Source organism: Neofelis nebulosa, chromosome 6 (genome assembly GCF_028018385.1).
Source record: "Neofelis nebulosa isolate mNeoNeb1 chromosome 6, mNeoNeb1.pri, whole genome shotgun sequence".
NCBI classification, from domain to species: Eukaryota; Metazoa; Chordata; class Mammalia; order Carnivora; family Felidae; genus Neofelis; species Neofelis nebulosa.
In genome coordinates this window covers 116,870,167-116,878,104 of record NC_080787.1, presented here as the reverse complement: position 1 = coordinate 116,878,104, position 7,938 = coordinate 116,870,167, and positions in this window count along the sequence as shown.

Here is a 7,938-nt window from a genome sequence, read left to right as displayed (position 1 = left end):
GCATTAACTCAACAATTATTTACTGAAAAGCTACTCTGAGCTCAGCACTGGGTAATTTGTTGTAATCAATATGCTGCATATTATTTTATTATTGCTGTGATATGCACATAATAATCACTGATGATATGCACATAATATTTGTCTAATGAATGAAGAAATAAATGAATGGGTGGGTACAAAAGGGATATAAGGATGAATAAGATGGAATAGTTTACTTTTGAGTATCTTATAATGATGAAGTAAGTATGTAATAAACACAGGGACAGGTAGATATGAAGCAGTGTGGTAATTCAAGTGATGAAAATGCATGCAGGAGATTATAGAAACCCATGTCCCTGGCTGGTTTTGACATGAATGTGATAGAAAAATATTACATAAATATGACTGTATTATTAGTCATACTTGTATAATCCTATCTTTTTCACTTTTTTGTTATCCTCTTCATTTTCTCCAACTTAATATTTAATTTCTAGGTATGGGTAGACCTACTCAATAGCAAACTTTGAACTTAGTACTAGAAGTAGTTAATAGTTGTTGAGTTATCTACTTCATCTCATTTCCTAGTCAAAATATTATTGCATTTTAACTCATTAATTCTCACAACCCTTTGAGGTGGTTACATTTTTATTCCCATTATATAGGTACAAAAACCGAGGCACAGAAAGGCTAAGTAATTTGTTCAAAGACACACAGCTAAGAAGGGGTAGAATGAGGATTACATCTAGGCACTTAGTTCAGGATGCTCTTTTTTTTTTTTTTTTTTTATTAAAGTATAGTTGACACACAATGTTACATTAGTTTTAGGTGCACAGCGTAGTGATTCCACAAGTATATACCTTTTGCTATGCTCACTACAAGTGTAACTACCATCTGTCACCATACAACACTATTACAGTACTATAGACTATATACCCTTGTATCCCTATGACTTACTCATTCCATCATTGGAAGCCTGTGTCTCCCACTCCCCTTCACCCATTTTTGCCCATCTCCTATCTCCCTCCCCTCCGGCAACTATCAGTTTGTTCTCTATAATTATGGGTCTGTTTCTGTTTTTTGTTTGTTTATTCCTTTGATTTGTTTTTTAGTTTCCACACGTAAATGAAATAATATGGTGTTTGTCTTTCTCAGTCTGACTTATTACTTAGCCTGATACCCTCTAGGTCCACCCATGTTGTTGCAAATGGCAAGATCTCATATTTTTCATGGCTGAGTACTATTCATTGTATGTATATGTGTGTGTATGGATAAAGAAGATGTAATATATATCTTTATATTTATATAAATATAAATATTTGTAATATATAATATATATTTATATATTTATCCATCCATCCATTGATGGACACTTGCATCAGTGATTTTTGATCAACACTCTCATGCTTTTTCTCCCTTTCTTCCTCAGAACCTCAGAATGGGCTTTCAGGACTTTCTTTACATTATGATCTAAGTATACAATAAGTTTAACATGCTATTTACCTCACGAGTATTTACAAGAGCAGAAACACTAAGACAAAGGAATAATTTCTAATTGTAGAATCTCAGTTACCAGATAATGGGACCATTTCGTGTGGGGGAAGGGAGAGAAATCTTTAAAAATGCTCCTTAACTCATACCACTTTATTTATCCATTCAGTTGTTAGACATTTATTGAGCACATAATGGGTATGTTCCAGGTTATGTTCTCTCTGGAAGCAGCTGCTGAGATGGAATTGGAGTACAAGATGTTTATTAGGGATCAACCTCTGTGAAAAGAAGCAGGTGGAAGCAAAATTGAACCAAGGGAGAAGTCACATTGCAAAGCAAGAGTGACTAAATTTGTCCATTTGGCATGAGGCTCTGGAGTCAGAACTGCCCATCAGAATTGTCCCAGATTGGCTTCGGGCCTTTATCCTCCAACATCACTCCTCTTGGTTGCTTGGTTACTAGATGCAGGCTTCCATAAAAGGGCATGATCTCAAGTGAGGCAATTCACTGTCTACAGCTGAGGCCAACCTAAACGGAGCCAACAGCTGGAGGCTGACTGCACTCCCAGTGGCTGACCAGCAAGTCTTTCCTTGAAGGGGCATCTGAATGACACATCTCTGTGTCTACCACAGGGTGCCAGGCCCTGGGCTAAGTGCAGAGAACAACTACATAAAGCAGACACAGTCCCTTTGCTCAAGGAGAAATTGTTACATCTGATGTATCAATGGTTACTTCTGAGTACTTTTCCTTTTTAATAATTTTGATTTCCCAAAACCCTAGATTTGCCCAAAGTCCTTAGAGGGGCTTTCCTGTTCATGGGCAAACAGTAATGATTATTGAAAACAGTGCAGGTAGACCTGAGGTTGCCCTTGGGGAAGTCACTTTTCCTGAGACTTTGTTTGCTTATTTATAAGGTGAATATTACAATTATCCTTTGGAGAGAGTTCTAGAAACTACACGAGATATTTATACATTGTCTAGCAAAGAGTTCTAATGCTTAGTAAGTGCTCAGTAAATGGCAGCTATTTTTACTGCCCTGTTTGTCATCATTGCATATGGCTACCACCATGGGCCTTCTCTATATATCCATTATGGTGGGTTTGAATAATCTTTTCTGTCCTTCATTTTGACCATGACATATCTTCTCAAATATGTCTAGATCCTCACATTCTACTTTAAAACTCTGTAGCTCTCTGCTTCTTATGACTTCTGTCCATTTTCCCTACCTCCTGCTACTTATATTTTTGTACCTGTCTAGGTAAGCTTTAATTAATGCTTCTACTCCATCCTTAAGTTTCATTTCCTCGGCAACATCTCATGTTTAGGAAGCTTGAATCTTTTAACTAAGCAGACATTTTTGCACATTAAAATACTCTATTCTTTTGTAAACTCTTCCAGGATGACTGGAAAAGAGCAACAAACTCTCAATGACACACATTCCTTATGATTCCCTCTTTACTATTATTGAGTATCCTACAGCATATGTTTTCTGCTTGGCTTACATATAGCATTTATAGACATTCATTACTAGGGACGTAGAATCATATAATTGTAAAGCTAGAAGTAATCGTAGGAACTTTTGGCCTCATCTGCTTCATTTAGAAGATGGGGAAATTGTTCTTAGAGAAGTTAATTAAGTTGCTCATGTTCATGTAGCTAGTTAAGCAAACACAAACCTTCGCGATTAAAGTTCTTTAACTCTATGCTCTTATCTGTTCTTTATTTTCTGTGTCAATAATGTTGTCTTAAGTTTCATGTTCCTTGGGTATATACGCACGAATCAATATAGTCATCAGAGACTTACTCTGTAAGAACTCAATAAACATGTGAGGGTACATGGTTCTTGCCTACCTTCTGTTTTCCCAGTTAGTCACCTAACAATAAGGAGAGATGGGATAATCTTGAGCAGGTATGAGAATGTCACCATTCTCCCTTCTCTCCTGTCCCTATACTTCTGCCAGGGATCCTACGCACACCATCAGCTAGGATGTCTCTGTAAGGTGATGTTTCAGGAAGAATTGGGATCAGTTGCTTACCTTCAGGTCCCAACCATCTTGCATTCCCAGATTTTAAGTGTCAGTTTCCTGGGAACTTCCTTTAGGATGAGGGCAGGACCCTATATTGCAAGTCTCAGAGCAAATGTGGAGATGTGTAAGTCCAGCAAGAGATCTTAAATCTGAGCTGCTCAGGGGAATACTGCTCAGTCTGGGATGGAGAAAGGAAAGTAATTCCAGTTTTCACTCATGAGGAAGTTTTACTGGGACTTGGATGGACATTTTAGTCACGTGAATAATCCCTGCCCTTTCCCTAATACAACTCACAGAACCATGACTTTGGAGGGCTATGGGGTTTTCTCTGTTCAAGCTGTGGGTCATGGTGCACTTTGCTGACAGCTTAATGTATATTTAGGAAAATTCAGTTTGTCTTGGGCCATTTCCAAACCACAGACCTCCTTTGCATTCCTGACTTCTCTACTGTATCCTCTATGGGATTTGCAAAGGAGGACAAGACAGTCTGGAGAGAAAAACAAATTATTCTGTATTTATTAATCATAATGATAAAATTTTCAAGCTGGGCAAGTTATCTTTAAGTCAAAAGCTACCTCCCAAAGAGCACATAAGTGAGAAATTGCAGATTATCTCATGTGTTTCACATTTTAGGTGAACACACCTTCCTTTGAGTAACTCAACAAGTTTTGAATTGGATATCCTTTCAATGTAATGGTTGTTTGAGAAATTTTTATTTTCTTTAATTTTTTTTGAGTCATGGGTTCAGCAAACATATCTTTTCCATTGCTTTTTGAAATCCAAATACTATTTTATCTCATTCATTGAGGATAGTATGGTTTATATTATTAATAGACTATTGGAACTATAAATGCTTGTTTGTAATTCCCAAAAGCCATAGAATTTTAGCTTTTACTTTTACTTTAATTTTACTCTTCTTTGTAGTTTCTAAATAATAATGAGGTCATTGCATACTTTTTACTCCTTATAAGCATCCATTCACAGGGACAGAGTGATGATTAAGGAATGAGCTATCCCTGGAGTTCAACATCTGGAGAGAAATTAGACATTGAACAGGCAATTATGTACCAAGAAGACATCACCTCCTTAATTTCCAAATGCTGTTGTTTAATTAAATTTACAATTGACACCAGATATGAATTACTAGAAGTGGCCAAAGAGATAAATGCACAAAGAAATATTTCAAGCTGTGTTGAATACAGTGGTGATTGGTTGGCAAACCTAACTTAACAGGACTGGAGAAGAAAAGTGGGAATTTTCACAAAGATAGTTCTTATTTTTAAGTTTGTAGTTTCTTTTTCAAAGGAAACCTAAATAATGGCCTTAAGGCTTTGGTTCAGGGCACAACTATTTAATCTGGTTGTTCCTGAAATGGCCTGGGGAGTCACAGTGGGCAGGGAGGGAATGTAGGACTGGCTTCATTTTTACTTGCACAGATTTAAAACACTGACTTCATTTAAAGACCCTGATGATATTTTATTTAAAAATATAAATTAACAAAATAAGAATAAGGAAAACTCCAAGAAAGTAGACTATAGCTGAATATTAAGAAGCCTGTATCAGTCAGATCTGCTAGCCTTTGGAATAGCATGCCTAAGGAAGTATGAGAAACCTTGTTGCTTGATATTGTTTCAAACTGGAATGACTATTCTGATAGAAAAACAAAAGAAATCACAGCTTGCACTAACAAAAGAATAGATGAAAAGACTTAGTAAGCATTTCCACCTCTCAGGTTTTTTTTTCTGTAGTTTTCCTACGTGACCATTGCCAGCATGGTATGGGTAATAATTTCCTACTTTAAAAAGTTTCTATTGGATGAATACTCTCATAAACACATAGTATAATAATAAAAAGCAAGAAATTTTGAAATCATTACATGATAATAGAATGACGAGACATGTATTTGCTCGGCCCATATGGAACAAATATTCCCCAGAATAAAGGAGAATATTGGGGGATTTTTCAGTCTGTTTTAATTCCAGAAGCTCATGGTTGATATACTGCATTAGAGTCCTCTTTTGTTTTCATAATGGACAGAAACACTCAAAAGTGGCCCCATACCATCAACTGTGAAACTGTAGCTAGATTCCTTTGGCATCCTACACACATCTATCCCCAGCACTTTATATCAGTTCTGAAATTCAACCCAGGGTACAAAAGTCAGATTTGCCACAATGTACACTTTCAGAATGCATTTGTTTCAACTTTTTAAAAGTTTAGATTCATCATTATCTGTAGACTGACTGTAAGAAGATACTTGCTTCTATTTCCTGAATGTTGAATAAAAAGAATTTTGTTTTTTGTCCTTAGAATTTTTTTACCAGAAGAAAAAGACGCATCTGGCAAACATCCAGATAATATGAGTCTGGAGTATGGTCTCATTAGCACAAGAAAGTTTAACATTTGAACAGGTTAGAAAGGGTCCGATCTTTCAAGTCAATCAGGAGATAGTTCTGAAATATCAGCATCAGGATGTAGACTACAGCAGGCTAGAGCAGTTGGTCAAGTTCTAGAGAAAAGAGACAGGATGAGATGTTTCAGGTAGGAAGCTCTTGAGAGAGGGAACAGCTGGGCACCTGAGCGGAAGCGGTCATGCAGGTCCTGTAGGCAGAGGTCACCAAGCCCAGCTTCTGGGAGGCAAGTGGATCAGAAGACACTCAAGGTGAGCAGTGAAAAGAAGACAGAAGAGATTTGTTCTCAGCCTCCTTTGAACTCCTGCTATGTGGGTGGGCCAGAGCTTGCAGGTGTCTGTAGCCAGGAGAGACAGGGCCTCACTGAGATCAGCTTTCAGTTTTCTGTTATCCTCACCCCTTGTCTCAAGCTATTCAGCCAATATTGCATCTTTAATGGTTAAGCTCTGGGGCAGGTGGCTATTTATAAGGCTACTAATTAGATAAAGGGACTGATTTGCACCAGGATGCAGATAATGCATGGAATTGTGCCAAGACCCACAGCTCAGGAGTTTATGACCCCCAGCTACCATGGAGACCATGCCTATTCAGTCTGAGGAGTCTTTTTGTTGTGGGATAGGAGGCAGCACACAAGGCAGAGCATCAGCTTCTGTGGAGTTTGAAACTGAAACCTGAAAATGGAAGAGAGGAGACAAGAAGGCAAGAGGGCATTAGATTCTCCATTTATGCCCAAATGGGTAGATTATTCTGTGGATTTGATTCCTGTTTGCTTGTTAGAAAAAGCAGGGACTTTCCTTGAGGGCAACTGTCAGATGAGCCCAAGATTTGGAAAGACTGTGGATCTCTTCTTCTTGCACTGCCTTCACACTTCACAGCCATTACTTCTATACCTTTGATTTCTTATCCTTAAATTTTTCCGAATTTTTTTTTGTGTTCACTAAGCAGACGTATCGTAAGCATGCTCATGACTTTAGAAAACACTGAGATCTATTTTCTGATTTTAATGTGTATAATATAATCATAGCATTCTAGAGCTGGAAGAGGCTATGTAGGTTGATGGTCACACATCCAGTTTCTTTGTGACTACCTTGCTGTCCTGATATACTAATTAATACCTCTCCCTTTCATGCTCAAAACCAACCCAGATGGGAAATGATTATCCTATTTCAAGACTGTGTTATCCAACTCTTGATTTTATAGGCAAACAAATACCCAGAGTATTTTTAAAAACGTGACCACCAAGCTGGAGTCAGACTCTTAGAAATGGGGAGAACCATTAAAAGAGATGTCATCATAGTCATTGACATGGAGGACTATTGAATGTAGGCTTGATTGGAGTCCAGAAAAAAAAAGCAACAACCCCCCCCCCAAAAAAAAAAGAAAAAAAATAACAAAAACAGAAAGAGGCTTAAAAATTGGGAGAAGCAGAAGAGGGAAGGATAAGGCATGAGACTGGAAGAAGAGCAGATTAAAAGTCATGTGAGTAGACAACTGAAAGGATAGGAAGTTGTAGTCAGAGACTGGAATGTAGAACTTACGATTTCAGAGGTGGAGAATTAATAGTATGTCCTGACGTTGTGGAGACCCCAGCAGGAAATGAATGACCCACTAAAGGATTAGCCAAAGAGAGTTTAATAAAAGAACCATTTATAGAGATGTGAACAGGCAAAACGAAAATGAAAACAGGAATGGTAATACATTCAGGAAGTAGCAGTGGCAGAAAGCTAAGCCATTTTCATCCTGAGAACTGAAGAACCAAGGAGAGAGAGTGGTGTTATTGGAATCTGGTTGCTTTTGTAGCCACGGGAGAGGGATTGCTTCTAGGAGCTCTGGCCATACCTAGATGAATGCAGCTATTGCAAAAACCTTGGCTGCAAAAGGATGTGTGCAGATGGAATCACTGTCTCCTCCCACTCTTGGATCTCTTGCCAGGGCCTTCTATTGGTTAGACCTAACCAGAAGGCAGAGAGAAGCAGAGAAGCACAAAATCTGGATCTGACAGGCAAGCATAAAATAGCCAGCACTTCAAAGAA